Source organism: Sarcophilus harrisii, chromosome 4 (assembly GCF_902635505.1).
Source record: "Sarcophilus harrisii chromosome 4, mSarHar1.11, whole genome shotgun sequence".
In the NCBI taxonomy this organism is placed as follows: Eukaryota; Metazoa; Chordata; class Mammalia; order Dasyuromorphia; family Dasyuridae; genus Sarcophilus; species Sarcophilus harrisii.
Genome location: NC_045429.1, coordinates 62,684,699 through 62,700,030, shown reverse-complemented (window position 1 = coordinate 62,700,030; position 15,332 = coordinate 62,684,699). Strand labels below are relative to the sequence as shown.

The 15,332-nt window shown below is 35.6% G+C and overlaps 1 protein-coding gene and 1 long non-coding RNA gene across 4 annotated transcripts in view; one reads left to right on the top strand and one right to left on the bottom strand.

Moving 5' to 3' along the window:
• Positions 1-5,963: 5,963 nt before the first annotated feature.
• The window catches only part of LOC116419068, an 11,667-nt gene continuing 2,298 nt past the window's right edge, over positions 5,964-15,332 (bottom strand). Inside the window, exons 2-3 of the long non-coding RNA XR_004229294.1 lie at positions 7,069-7,313; positions 5,964-6,531 (exon numbers count right to left, since the gene is read on the bottom strand). This is a non-coding gene — a long non-coding RNA (uncharacterized LOC116419068). The remainder of the gene's footprint in view (positions 6,532-7,068; positions 7,314-15,332) is intronic.
• The window catches only part of KIAA0040 (KIAA0040 ortholog), a 41,851-nt gene continuing 34,650 nt past the window's right edge, over positions 8,132-15,332 (top strand). Inside the window, exons 1-4 of one of the 3 annotated variants that reach the window (XM_012547679.2) lie at positions 8,132-8,159; positions 12,130-12,223; positions 14,654-14,721; positions 15,061-15,222. The gene's annotated coding sequence lies outside the window, so the exon portion shown is untranslated. Of the gene's footprint in view, positions 8,160-12,117; positions 12,224-14,653; positions 14,722-15,060; positions 15,223-15,332 lie in introns of those variants that run through there. The other 2 variants (XM_012547680.2, XM_031936927.1) reach the window with 2 other exon arrangements.

Sequence of the window (15,332 nt, the reverse complement as noted above, 5' to 3'; positions counted from 1 at the left end):
GATGATATCACTAAGAGTGTAGAAAGGAAAGAAAAGAACACCTAAAATGACATGGTAATCCTTGTTGGTGATTGTCATAGCTTCCTAGATGTTCCTTTAAAATCTTTATATCTTTATTACTGCTATACTGTTTTACGTCTCTTCTCTGACTTGTCTTCCCTCATCCAAAATTTATCCTTCCCAGAATCCCTCTGCTAAAACATCTAGAATTAACCACAACAATTCATTTAAATCTCTCTTCTATGACTTTCCCTAACTGATTCCCCCCCCCACCCTTACCTGTTCTTATTTATTTCCCATGACTCCTCCAGAGAAGCAGTTACTTACCCCATGTTGGCTTGAGTACTGCCTTTGAGATCAAGATACCCTGCCTCTGACACACACTGGTTTTTTTAATTCTGGGTAAGTGGCAGATGGAGTGCTCTTCTATACAAATAGAGGGAGTTTCGTCATCTGGAGTAGCTTAGGCCAATGAAACCATAAACCCAGTCCAAACTCCCTTCTGTCTCCCCCCCCAAAAAAAAGACTTTTCCTAGCATGAAACCTCTTCTCTTGTAAGCCTAGTCTCTGTTGTTTTCTCTGTTTGGATCTGTGTGTTTATACCTATCATTCCCTAATCTGCCCAGTTTCCCTCCACCTATCCAAATCATACTTTTCCTTCAAGATCAAGTTCCATCTCCTGCACTCGAAGCTTAGGCATCTGAAGGGCTTAAAGGGGGGAAAAGTTGTCCCCATACCACAGAGGTTTCAGTAAGGGAAACAAGGTATGGATCTGCCCTTTCCTTGGTCTATAGTGGGAATTTTAAGATATGTACATATGAATATCAGGTCAGTAGTTCTCTTTGCAAGTGGACTATCCATTGATCATCATTACCATCATAATTGTGGCAGAGGTTTTCTTTGCCCAAATATTAATAGACAGATCTATGGAAGTATTATTTACCTGGGGCTTAGGGAATTGTGGCAGGGGTGGTTTTCTGACTCATTGTACTAGTAGATTAGTTTGTAGGCCTTCAGGGCATGAGACATGAACCACCTACATTATTCACATAAATTCTTGCCAAGGCTAGATGTGCTAAGTGGGATGATCTGACATTTCCGGAGAGTTACACTGACAAAGTGTCAAAAAAAAAAATACATTTCCATATTCGAGTGACTGTACAATGAGGTGTACACAACAATTTTTTTTTTCTATAAACCCATCCCCATCCAAGCAAACAACTGGAACCACAGAGCTGCCTACCACCCACAGACCTGGGCCAGAAAAAAATAGAATCCAAAGACACTGTTTACATTAAGAACAAAGCCAATAATAATAGCACCTCCAAAGTACCCTGATTATTAATACCGCCCAGTTTTTAATTGCTATGGATGTCACAAAGAGGGGGAAAAAAGTTTTAAGAGCAAAATTTGGAACTGGATGTTAACCAAACACGTAGATTAAAAACTGAGACAACTTCCCCTCGGATGGTATAAACAGAGTACTAGTACAGACATCTATCTATCCCTTACCAACATTCTTCACAAATCTATACTTGCTTTTATATTGAGCTGCTCTCAGGTTTGCTTAAGGTATCTCTAAATTTTTAGAGATATAGAGGTTTTAAAGACAGGAGGTAATACATTTTCAATAAGGAGAGAAAAATGAGAGTGGAAAAGAAGCATGTTAATTGTTTAACCAGAAGTCAAAGAATTTCATAGACCTTCCTGTCACCCCCTCCATACTTTGGACTTTCAGCCATAAAAATAATAATTTCCTGGCCTCATGGATACTGCCATGAAGACATTTTGAAAGTTACATTAAAAACTGTTGCTGAGAAAAGTCAATTACTCCTGCTTTTATTTCAAGTAAAGGAAGTTTTCATAATTAGAGTGATTTGTGCAGGAATGGATAGTTTAAGAAAGGAAAGTCTAAACAGAAATCTAATAGTCAGAGAATAAATATAATCACTAGCATGGAGGCAGACACTCACAATCTGTTTACAAGTAGGATGCCAAACTTGAAAAGCAATGAATTTAAATTGGAACTAGTGGTTAGGGGCTCTGGGAGGTGGGAGTGGGGGTGGCAGGACAGAGGAAATACCTTCTTGAAATACCTATAATCAACCTGGAGGCCTCATTACTTTAGGATATTAAAGTAAGTCTGAACAAGCTTGAGTCATGGAATCACAGGATTTGAGTTGGAAGGACTGTCTAGTCTGACCCACATCTGAATGAAATTCCTACCACATTTATACCTTCCACATTACAGGGGTTAGGAACACAATATCCTTGTGATCTGGAAAATTCATATAAAAATTTTTGGCCCTCCTTTCATAGCAGAAAAGAAGTCTGAATTTTTCCTTTTTTTAAAATGGGGTGTTTATAATAGCTTATTGTAAAATTTACATTAAGTATTTAGTCATAGGTTATATGTAGGTCAGTTTTAAGTAAAAATACTATATATATATATATATATATATATATATATATATATAATGTATTTCTAAGTTTCTAAACTTTTTCTGTATCATCTGCTGACCTTTGGGTGACATCTGTGGCTTTTACAAACTCCCCAAAAAATTCCTATTTGATTTCTTATAACAACCCGCTAAATAGCAAAACTATGATGGGGAAAGTCACCAGGTAGAAGGGGTAAGTGCAGGTCCAACAAGTCCAAGCCACTACTAGAAGACTTCCATTGAGTAAGAATTTATCATCTCCCAAAGCAGTTAATTCTGATAGCCCTAATTTTAGATAACCCTAATTTTTAGGGAACTTTTTTCCTGATATTAAGATCAAATAGACCTCTCTTCAATTTCCCCTCATGACTTAGTTTTTCTTGTAATACCAGAGAAACTGAGGCAAGATAGAGATTAGAAAGTATTTAATAATTTATTTAAAAGGGAGAGATTTACTGGGACCAACTGGATCCATGGTTTGGTCCCAGCGCTGAATAAGATTATCCTCTCCAAGAATCCAGCCAACAATGTAAGTTCTCAATGACATATACATACACGTGGCTCAGACTCAGGGTGTAGAGCGAGGCAGGGGAGGAGTCAGGATGCTGAGAGCAGGAACAGGAACTCTGACAATCCAGTTCTGGCAGGGTGAGGGGAGGGATGGGGGATATCTGATAATTGGGATTACAGAGTGGGGAGAGGCACCCAAAATTCTGATGATGCCTAAGATAGAAAGTCTTTCTCCTTATCTGGATCATCATGATTAGGAGGGAGGGATGATTGAGCAGAACAATTAGGGAAACCGAGGCAAGATTGGGTCAGGATAACTAGGGAAACTGACTCAGGACAAGAGAACTGTGGCATAACATTCTGTGAGGCCATACAGAATAACTCTAATCCCTCTTTCTAAAGGATAGTTCTTCAAGTACCTGAAAACAGCTCTCCTATTCCTCCAGACAAAACTCTCCCAGTTTCTTTAGCTGATTTTCAGTTGAAATGAACTCAAGACCCTTCACCATTTTACAGCTTTCTGTACCTTCAAGCTTATCAAAATCTCTTTTAATGGTGGTGTCCAGAACAGAACATAATACTCCAGATACAGTTTTGACTCCAGCAGGGCACAGAAGGATGATCACTGCATTTCAGAAAATTATGCTTCTCAATGCAGCCCAAAATCAACAAACTCTTTTTGATGACTACATCTCATTGACTTGTATTGAGCTCACAGAACTTTATCAGACAAAAATCCCAAGGTCTTATATCAGACAAAACTTCCTGCCTCTCCCCTTGTGCATTTGTGTGCAGGTACAAATTTACAATTGCAATTTAAAAAAAAATACAAGTCTAAGACTTTAAAGTTTTTCTATTGAATTTCATCTTATTTGATTTCAGGGCAATGTTTTGCCCTGTCAAGATCTTTCTGAATCCTGACAGCAGAATGTCATCCGGTGAGTTAGTTATTCCTCCCAGTTTTGTTTCATCTGCAAATTTGATGATCATGTCATCTGAACCCTTATCCAAGACATTGATAAAAAATGTCACACAGTTAAGAGCCAAGCACATAACCCTGGAGTATTCCATGGGACAACTCCTGCCAAGTTGACATTGAACTGTTAACAATAGTTCTTTGTCTCCAAACATTCAAACCAATTTTGAATCCATCTAATGCTTTGTCAATATTTTGCTTCTTTTTCACGAAAATAATTTAAGATTCCTTATCAAATGCTTTGCTAGAGCCTAGTTAAATTGCACGTTTTATTCCATAATTTTTTAAAAGTGACTTACTCAATGTCACATTGATCGTAAATGACAATGATGATTTGAATCCAAATCCAGCATTCTTTTGACCATACCATAATGCATCTTATTAGCTATGTGATTTTATAAAACAAATTACATACAAATATAATCTAAGAAATAAATTATTTCTGATTATCTGTTAGTAGGCTTCTTTGACAAATAAATGCTGAATCGTCATCTTCGGTTGGGGGAATGGAGATGGATTAGGTATTTTGGGGTTTTTTTTGGTTTTGTTGTGTCCTTGAGATTGGGTCTTCTTATCTTTCCCAAAATGGAAGAGTAATGGCCACTCACCGATCCAATTCTACTACTGATGAGCATGGAAGACGTTGACCTGGTTCACTCCTCTATAGGTAGTCTAGTGGCCTCTATAGCTAAGAGGGTTCACCATATTAGTGCCTGACTCAGTAGAAATACCCAATTAGCTTCAGCCCTACTACTCGTACTATTCAGCACTCGGGAATTCAAAGGATCTGCCACATTCTGGCTTTTGTAATCACTACTTTCCTAGCTACATGGTCATGAATCATCTTTTCAATGATCTATTCCTAACTTTCTCCCCGTGATTCACTGTCAATTTCAATAGCCTCTGATCTTTTCCTTTAAAAAAAAATTGTGACATGTTTCTCTCTCTTTTCCTGAAGCACTCGAAGTTTACTATATTTCAGCCTATGATCAGTTCAGCCCAAGGTTCTGCTGCCAAGAGAGTCAGTGGGACAAGCTGGTTATTTTTGTCAGTGTCAGCCTTAAAGGTTAAGCAGCTCCCAACTTTTCCTTACAATCATTTCCTTACAATTCAGTCATTTCTAAAACTACCCAAACACACTTGAACTCTATTTGTATTTCCTACAGGTTCCACTACTTAAGGGAATAAGTTCCATGAAATCTATCACCCACTAGCAAAGTAATTATTTCCCTTTCCTACTTCCCCCAAACGTATATACTTGAGTTTCAAAAGTCACCCCATTCCTCCTATTTTAGTATTTGGTGTATAGAGCCATATTTATCTTATCGACATAATAACCTAATCTGATTACCCTATCCATATACTCACCTTATCACTGCCTTCATCTTATCCTTATCTTCATCTTAGCCACTTTCATGGCTTCCAGCTCACCCAGCCTTCAGCCAGAGCTTGCACATGATTTCTCATCACTTCTTCAATCTATGCTCATCGTCACCTTTTTTCCCACCTTCACATGCTTTTATCCATGCCTTTATTTTATCACTTTTCATCAATCAATTACTCAATAAGTAATTATATAGGGTAGCTAGGTGGCACAATGAGCAGAGCACCAGACATAGAATCAGGAAGGCCTAAATTCAAATTCAGTTTGAAACACTTCCTATCTAGGTGACCTTGGTCAAGGCATTTAACAGTTATCTCCAGTTCCTCATCTGCAAAATGGGAATAATAATAATAATAGCACCTACTTTTCAGGATTATTGTGAAAATCAAATTGAATCATAATTGTAAAGTGCTTAGCATAGTGCTAGGCACATAATACATGCTATGTAAATGTTAACTACTCCTAGTAGTAAGTGCCCATTATATGTTGGACATTGTGTTGCAGTGGGATACAGCTGGGGATATTAAAAAAAAAAAAAAAGCAAAAGATAATTTCTACCCTTCAGAAGATCACAATCTCATAGGAAAAGCATCATGTAAACAACTATATACAAACTATATACATGATAAATAAGAAATAATCAACAGAGAGAAGTTGCTCAATAAGTATGCTTTAAAAACCTACTATATGCAAGATACATTATGTGTAGTACTGGATATATAGTGACTGAAATGAAACTATCCTTTCACTTAAGTAATCTAAATTCTAGTAGGAGAGACAGTATATATGTAAATAAGCATATGCAAAATATACTTCTCAATTATAGATTTTTATCAAGTCCCTTTTTAACCATCACTTTTCCATCAGCCCTTCAGGATTTTTTATTTGTTAATTTATTAATTCGTATTATTAGAATTTTCTCTCTTTGGATTTTCCCTAAATGAAATATTCATTGTATCCTTTTTGAGATAAAGCAGCAGAAACTAGACATGGAACTCCAGGTATAGATTTAACATAATATTCTCCATTTTGCTTTCAATACTAAAAGGATACTTCAAATGCACATTTGATACATAACACAACTCCAGGTATTAAGTGATGGTAACAGAATAAGAATGTCATGCATTTCTACAGGAATAGTAGATTCATAGACTTAAAAGAATTTCAAGGAGATCATCTCTTTTAATCATCCATCTTCACCCAATTTACAGATGCAGAAACTAGGATAAAAAGAGTTGAACGGATTGGGTTAAGGTCACATGAACAATGAGGAATAAAACCCAGGTCTCAGCTTCTCTCCATCCCACCAGATCCTTTCTCTATTTTGGCCAATTTCTGGCCACTTATGCCAATTTGTGAAATTTTATTGACGAGAACAGCATAAGCACCTTAATTATACGAACTCATTTATTTTGTAATTGTTGGACTTTTTATTTAATTGTCACCAAAAATAAAATCTTATCATACAGAACATTATTATAACACCAAAATATTTAGTCTATTGAAAACTATTTACACGTTTTGGCAAATAGCCCACTATAACACTTCATTGTTGATATAATACTCTACAACAAATAACCCAAATAAATAATGTCTCAAATGCAGCAATTACTCAAAAGTACCCAATTATATGAGATGAAGAGAACAGAGGTTTTTTACCATTTTTTTACTATTTAGCAAGAAGGGGAAAAGAGGAATGGGAAGGGAACAAAAATAATATATGTTAAGCACTATATTAAATGCTTTACAAATGTTACCTTATTTGATCCTCACAATAACTTGCAAGGAAAATGCTAGTAGTTCCATTTTTACAGTTGAGGAAATTGCAGCAGACAGAAGTTTACATAGCTCATAAGTGTCCAAGGTCACTTGTGAATTCCAGTTTTCCCAACTCCAGGCACAGTACTCTTTACACTGCCTTACCAGCTGCTTTCAAGAGCCACTTCTAAGAGACTTCCAGAATCTTCAACTCTTTTCCTCTTATTCACCTCAAACATCCCACCTTGCATTAAGAGAAAAGAGAAACAAAAGATTTTCGATAAATAATAAATAAATAAATAAAAATAAAAATAAAAAGCACAGCACATAAAGAAATATTAACTATCATAGGCATCAGAGAGCTGAGTTTGGAGTCAGAAAGACAAATTCTCTATTTTGACTCAGTTTCCTCATCAGTAAAATGGAAATAATAATACCAGTACCTGCCTCCCAACTACATAATGGCAAACACTACATAAATATTAACTATTGTTGTTGTTGTTGTTGTTTTTGTAAAAAAAGATAATAATAGTACCTACCCACAAGGTTGTTTCCAGAATTAGATGAGATAATAAATTGTAAAGCACTTAGTGCTATCAGTACCTAATATATAGTAAGCACTAGTATACATGTTAGCTATTACTATTGTTATTAAAGCTATTATTGGATGGCTTATTATTTGGATATTTGGATAATAATAGTATCTACCTTTTAGTGCTATTTTAAGGATTAAATTTGATAATATATGTAAAAGTATTCTATAAACCTTAAAAGCACTATATAAATTCAAGCTACTAAACATGATAAAGTGTATAAATTGTTTTGCAATAAATGTTAGCTATTCATAAACAAGAACTTAGAAGTGGAACATGCTGGGGTATTTATAACACTTCCCATTTTTTCCTATTAAATTGAGAAAACCTTTTACTCTAAAGGGGTTGTCCATTGGTCAGAGTTTGTGTCCAGCTGCAATAGACTGATAACAAGATTTTTAGCAATATATAAGCATTCCCTTTTACACCCACACCCAACACTCAGAGGAGCCCAGTGTTGTATGAATCTATTGCAGCTCCAAATTCTAGAACCATATGTAAGTAACTCATGAAATATTTCTTAGATAACAACATAGTATTTGTGCCACTTTTGTTGTTTGTTGCTTTTTTCTTTCTTTTTTCATTTTTTTCCCTTTTTGATTTGATTTTTCTTGCATAGCATGAGAAATGTGACAATACACATAGAAGAATTGCATATATTTAACATATATGGGATTGTTTGTTGTCTAAGGAGGAGGTGGAAGGAAAGGAGGGAGAAAATTTTAGAACATAAGGTTGCAAAACCCTGAATGAATGGTGAATGTTGTAAATTATCTTTGCTTGTATTTTGAAAATTAAAAACTATTATTTAAAAAAAAGAATATTTCTTGACATCAAGACTTTTTAGAAACAGAAGGGACTTTAGAGGTCACCTAGTCTTATTTCCTTATTTTACAGGTGGGGAAAGCTACTTTATCTGAGGTCACCCAGGTGGTGGCAAAGAAAGACTAGAACACACATCTCCTAACTGATTCAATATTCATTCCATTATATTACTGGGCATTGAGCAAGAAGGAGTAAGTTAAAATCTAGTAAGAGAGTTAAATTAATTACACAAAGAGTTGTTACAATATAAGGAAGAAAATAGCAAGATGGTTGAGATGTATACAGTGTTGTTTCAGAATATGAGATTTTCTCACTACAAGGATCAAAGAAGTCTTCATGGGAGAGAGAAAATTCGATCCATGTCTAAAAGTATAAGAAAGGTTTTAAGAACTAGAGATGGGGATGGAAAAAGATGATTGGAGGTAAAGAGGGTTGCCACAGGCAACTCAACTCCATTGATAAAGACATATATAAAGACTTACCCAGTCACACAATCAATGCAATGCTTAAGCAAATTGAAAAAATCTAGAATTGCCGAATTTCAGTGTTGAATGAGACCATGGTGACCCTCTAGTCCAATCCATACCTGAAAAAGAATTCCCCTCTTTGGCATACCTCCAAAGTAATCAGACATGCTCTGCTGAAGAATCTCCAGTAAAATTAGAAGAACAATGATCTAGAGACGAAAATCATCTTGGAGATTAGCTTAATACAACTCTCCCATTAAGACCCAGAGAGATTAAGTGATTTTCCTTGTCTGGCAGTTCCTCAGTCTCCTTTGTTGGTTCTTTATCCAATCTGTGTCTACTTTCCATGGAAGTCCCCCAAGTATCTATCCTGGGTCTTCTCTCTAATCAGCTCCCATAGATTCAGTTATCATCTCTATTCAAGCAAATTATCATATCTACTTATCCAGACCTAGCCTCTCTCCTGACTTTCAGTCTTCAATTGTCTAATGAATATTTCATAGTTAGTTATCTTAAACTCATAGATATCTTACATTCAACATGTCTAAAACTGAACTTAATATTTTTCTCCCCAAGTCTTCCTCTCATTCTAACTTCCCTGCTGTGGTCAAGGGAACCATCATCTTCCCATTTCCCCATGTTCTCAACATAGGTGTCATCCTCAACTCTTCACTCTCTCTCACTCCCCATATTGAATCTATTGCCAAGTGCTGTCAACTCCACCTCCTCAACATCTCTCAAATATGTATAATTTTATTCTCTGACAACGGCACAACCATGGTACAGGACTTCATCACCTCACATTTAGACTACTTTGATGCTATTCTGTTTCTCCCCCTGCTTCAAGATACCCCTTACTCCATCCTCCACTCTATCAATGTGGTCTTCCTGTATCACATCTGATCAAGTAAGAGTTAACCCTAACCTTCTATTTAACAAACCCTAGCAGCTCTCTATCATTTTCAGGATTAAATATGAAAGTCTGTGTATTGTAAAGCTCTTCATAACTTGGCCTGTTCCAGCCTTTCTAACCCTGTTACACGTTATGGTCATCCACCAATGACAGTGATCTCTTTATTGTTTCTCCTTTAAATCACATTGTCTCTCAAGTCTGTGAACTTTTTCCTGGCTACTACCATGTCTGAAATTCTTTCCCTTCTTGTTTCTGTCTCTTGATTTTCCTGGTTTCCCTCAAGGGCCAATTAAAATCCTACCTTCTGAAAGAAGACTTTTCTGGTCCTCCTTAATATTAATACCTTCCCCTTAAGAGTACCTCTAAATAAACTGATATATAGCTTATTTGTATGTCACTGTTTTCATAATGTCTTTCTATTTCTACTCCAGTAGGTTGCAAGTTCCTTGAAGAAAAGGACTGTTTTTGCTTTTGATTTCATTTACAAGTGCTCAGCACAGTGTCTGGAACAAAGTAGGCTCTTAATAAACACTTAATGATTTCATTTGATTTAGTCAAAGTAATAGCTTGGTTGTATAGCTAGGTAGTCACGAATTCAAATCAGTGTCCTCAGAAACTTACTAGATGTGTGATCCTGGCAAGTCACTTAACCTGTTTGTATCAGTTTCCTCATCTGTAAAATGAGCTAGAGATGACAAACCACTCCAACATCTTTTCTGAGAAAATCTCAAATGGGGTCATAAAGAGCTGAATACGATTGAAAAATGACTGAACAATAAAATTGAAGGTCACACAGATAATAAATTACTGAGCCAGGATTCGAACTTAGGGAAACTACTACTTTCCATTCTGCTTTTAGAAAGCTTGAATTGTTAGGAAGTCAAGGCTAAATTTGTCTCTTTCCAAGTACAATGCTTAAAATTCAAGACAACTCTTATGCCTTCTCCCCAATCCCATTCCCACAACCACTAAGACTTCCCTTCTCCAGGCTAAAAATGTTGTTTCTTCAAAAGAGTCTCATCTGGAATGAAAAATCCAATCCCTTCGCCATTCTGATAACGAGTATTTCCTTGAAAAATGAATAATCTCTGTCGAATAAAATTTTTTGAGAGAAAAAAAAAGTAGTAGTGGTGTTTCATTTTGCTTTTTCCTGAAGGCTATATCAAAGAATCCCAGAATCTCAGAGCTGGGAGAGCCTCTTGAAGCCTTCTAGAAAAACCACCCCTATTTAGAAATTCACTCTATAGAAATGCAAATTACAACTACTCCAGGGGACTACCTCACACCTATCTGATAGGCTACTAGGAAAGAAAAGGAAAATTATATATGTTGGAGAATATAGAAAAATTGGAATATTAATATATTGTTGTTGGAGTTGTGAACTGAGCCAACCATTCTGAAGAGCAATTTGGAACTATTCCCAAAGGACTATCAAACTGTGCATATCTTTTTATCCAATAATACCAATACTAGGCCTGCATCTCAAAGAGATCATAAAAAAAGGAAAAGGACCCACAAATACAAAAATATTTTTAGCAATTCTTTCTGTGGTAGCAAAAAATTGGACCATGAGGGCATGTCCATCAATTGGGGAATGGCTGAACAAGCTGTGTTGTATGAATGCAATGAACAAAATACTAAAAGAAATGACAAGCAGGTGAATTTCAGAAAAACTTATAAGAACTGGTGAAAAGTGAAGTAAGCAAAACCAGGAGAACATTGTACTGAGTATCAGCAACATTATGTGATGATCAGTGCTGAATAGCATAACTCTTATCAGCAATATGATAAATCTAAGACAATTCTAAAAGACTCATGCAAAATGCTATCCACACTCAGAGAACAAACTGATGGAGTCTGAATGCAAATTGAAACATACTATTTTCACTTTATTTTTTTCACATTTTTTTTTTCTTTTGGTCTGTTTCTTCTTTCACAACATGACTAATAGGGAAACACGTTTTACATGATTGCACATAAATAACCTAAATCAAGTTGCTTACCATTTAGGGAGGGGACAGGTGAGGAAAGGAGGGAGAAAATTTGGGACTCATATTTTTTTTAAAATGAATGTAGAAGAAATTGTCTTTATATGTAATTGGGGAAAAGAAAAAAACACAATTTAAAAAGAAATTTCCTCTATAATATACAAGATTAATAGCTGACATTTGTCTAGTGCTTTAAAGTTTACAGTGCTTTAAAGTTTACAGAGCACTTTACTGACATCATTTCATCTGACTTTCCCAATAACTGATCATCTAGCCGCTGCTTGAAGATGAGGAGAAAATTATGACCTCCCAAAGCAACCCATTATATTTTTGGATTATTCCAACTGTTACCAAGTTTTCCCATTAAGGTAAGACCTACGTCTCAGAAACTTCCACCCCAGCTCCTTCTTTATCATTGTTTACAGCTAAAGATGCACCCAGGAAATCTTCCCCCATGTCTTTTTATTCTTTTTCCTTCTCAAGACTTCAGCATCCTATGGAAACAGAGATTTTATCTTAATTAAAAAGAAGTCATTGGTGGGTCTGCCACAAAAATTGTTGTAAAATATTTTTCCTCTCTCTCTAAAAGTAAACACTGAAGTTACCACCTCAGCACTATCTTTTAACTTGGTACCGTGCATCTTGTATCTATGTTGGCATCTTTTTTATAGTGTCACATAGTCCAATATAGTTTTTGTAGTCCAACAGAGATATGCAAGCTCATAATGAAATATAATAATTATTATTACTATTTTAAGAAGCAGTTGTCCACAACATCCTTGTGACAGAAATGTCTATTATTTCTGTTTTACAAATGATCAAACTGAGTCTCAGAGAGGCTAAATGACTTGCTTCTGATCACACAATTAGCGATGAGCAAACACAGTACTCAAATATGGGCTCTCTGACTCCAAATCCAGTACTAATTCTGCGAAATCAGAATTTCTATAGACATTTCTGGAGTTTCCATAGTCTAGTTTGGGCTGCCAGGCAGAAACGAAGCTAAACTCTCACTGACAGGTATGACTTTGCCATGCTATTAATTACATGGAGGGAAATATTTTCTATTCCACTAGTCAATACCAGTCAGACCCCAAGTAAGTATAAGTAAGCCCTTCCCTTCAAAAAAAAAACCTCACCATGACTAGACCATGGGCCAAGGAGTATTCCTTCCATGGAACAGTTGTTTATTTTTTGATTAGATTGCAAAAATGACTGCTGTACTAGGTGGGAATAGTTATCAGACTGGAATTCCTTAGACCACTATTCAAAGCCCAGCACTTAAGATAGCATCTGGTACATAGTAGGTATTTACTAAATGTTGGTGGTCTTCATTTATAAATAGTTTGGCAGGGACCCACTCTAAAGCAACCTTTGATGAGAAATTAATGTGTCACAGTAGATAGAATGCCAAGACTGGAGGCAGAAAATTTATTCAAATCTTGCCTCAGATACTTATTAGCTGTGTGATCCTAGACAAGTCATTTAATCTCCCTATTTGTCTCAGGTTCCACAACTGTTTAAAAAATAAATAAAATAGAAATAATACTAGCACCTGTCTCACAGGGTTGTTGTGAGGATCAAGTGAGATATCATCTGTAAAATATTTAGCTTGGGTCCCAGTACCATAGTACCAATATGTTAGTTGCTAATATTATTTTTGACTACTTGACTATAATACTGACTATTTGACTATAAGCAAGAACAGAACCATGTACAAAGCAACAATTCCAGATGTTGCACATTGTTAACAGAATTCATTTTTGGCTGTCGCAAGAGTTGGACCTAGGATTCCTTCATCATAGATACCCACTTCTACATACCCAAATCCAAACATTCTAGTATAAATTCTTTTTTGTTTGTTCCTAAAAAAATCTCTATTCTCCTTCCAATTCAAATTCTTCCATCCTCAACCTGCCCTTCTATTTAAGTCCTCTTATCTATCCTCCTTAGGCAGCTGGGTGGTTCAGTAGATAGAGCAATGGACTTGGAGTAGGGAGGACCTGAGTTCAAATTCAGCTTCAGACTATGTGACCCTGGAGAAGTCACTTAATTGTTTGCCTCAGTTGTTCATCTGTAAAATGAGCTAGAGAATGAAATGGTTAAACTACTCCAGTGTCTCTGACAAAAAAACAAAAAAACAAAAAAAACACAAACGGGGTCATGAAGAATCGGACACAACTCAACAACAACAAGCTATTCCCTTCTGGACTTCAGCTTTTACTTCTGGCCCAGATTGAATAATCCACCTCACCCTGCTTTCTGAAGACGTTTCTTCTAAGAAAACTAGGTGGGGCAGTAATAGATTGCAAGATCTGGAGCCAAGAAGATCTAGGTTAACCTCCCTGCCTCTGACACTGAGTAGTTATTTGACATTTACCCTGTCTTAAGACCTGTTTCATCTTTAAATTGAGATAGTAATAAAACTCCTACCTCACAGGCTTGAGCAATAAGATTTCAAACATATAGATGTGAGGATCAATGAGCTTATTTATATATATACACATAGATATACATGTATATATACATACACATATATATACACACACTTTATATCTATAAGTATATATGTATATATACATTTTTATATAAATAACTATCTATACTTTATATATATTTTATATGTATAACTATATATGTATGTTTGCATATATATATATATATACTTTATATGAATAACTATGCATAGCTATACACATAAAGTGATTTGCAAACCTAAAAGCACCATATAAATGCTATTATTATTCTGGTCATTTTTTCTAGTTCAACAAAAAACAAACTTTTTTTCTCTTTTCCAGACTGTCTTGCTGACCAGAAAACTCCTGGATTCTTTGAGATTCTTTCATTCTCCGGGAAAGATAAAGAGGTATCTTTTGTTTACTCATTAATAATTAATCTAATATGATTAATAATATTTCATATATACTTAATGCTCTAGGCATCTCTCCTCAAATTTCTAATTGGATTTTGCCTATCCCTCACTTTGTTTTAATCATATTATATGTCGTAACATACTCATCTATTCACATCTTATCACCATTAGATTAGGATAGAAATTGTATTTTTTATTTTAATCTTTGTATCCACTGAGTCTCACAAACAGTAGGAAGTTAATCCTTTAAGCAGTAAATCTATTAAACTGTAATCTGATATTAATTCTCTATTGCCTTTTCTCATCCTGTTGGGGGTTTTTTCCCATCCACAGGTCTTGCTCACATTAACTCTCATGTCTGAATGACCAGCCCACCCTCATGATCATCTGTTGACTTCACCTCCTTCCAATCAGATCCCATCTCCTCTATAATGCTTTTCCCAACTTCCTCAAGTATGAAAATGATCTCCAAATGACTTTGACAGCTGTGTGAAGGTCAGTTACAAATAAGGAGAAGCTAGAAACAGAAAGAATAAAAGGGAAACTATTGCAAACATTCAGGTGAGAAGTGATGAATCACTAAACAAAGGTGTTAGCTGGATGTG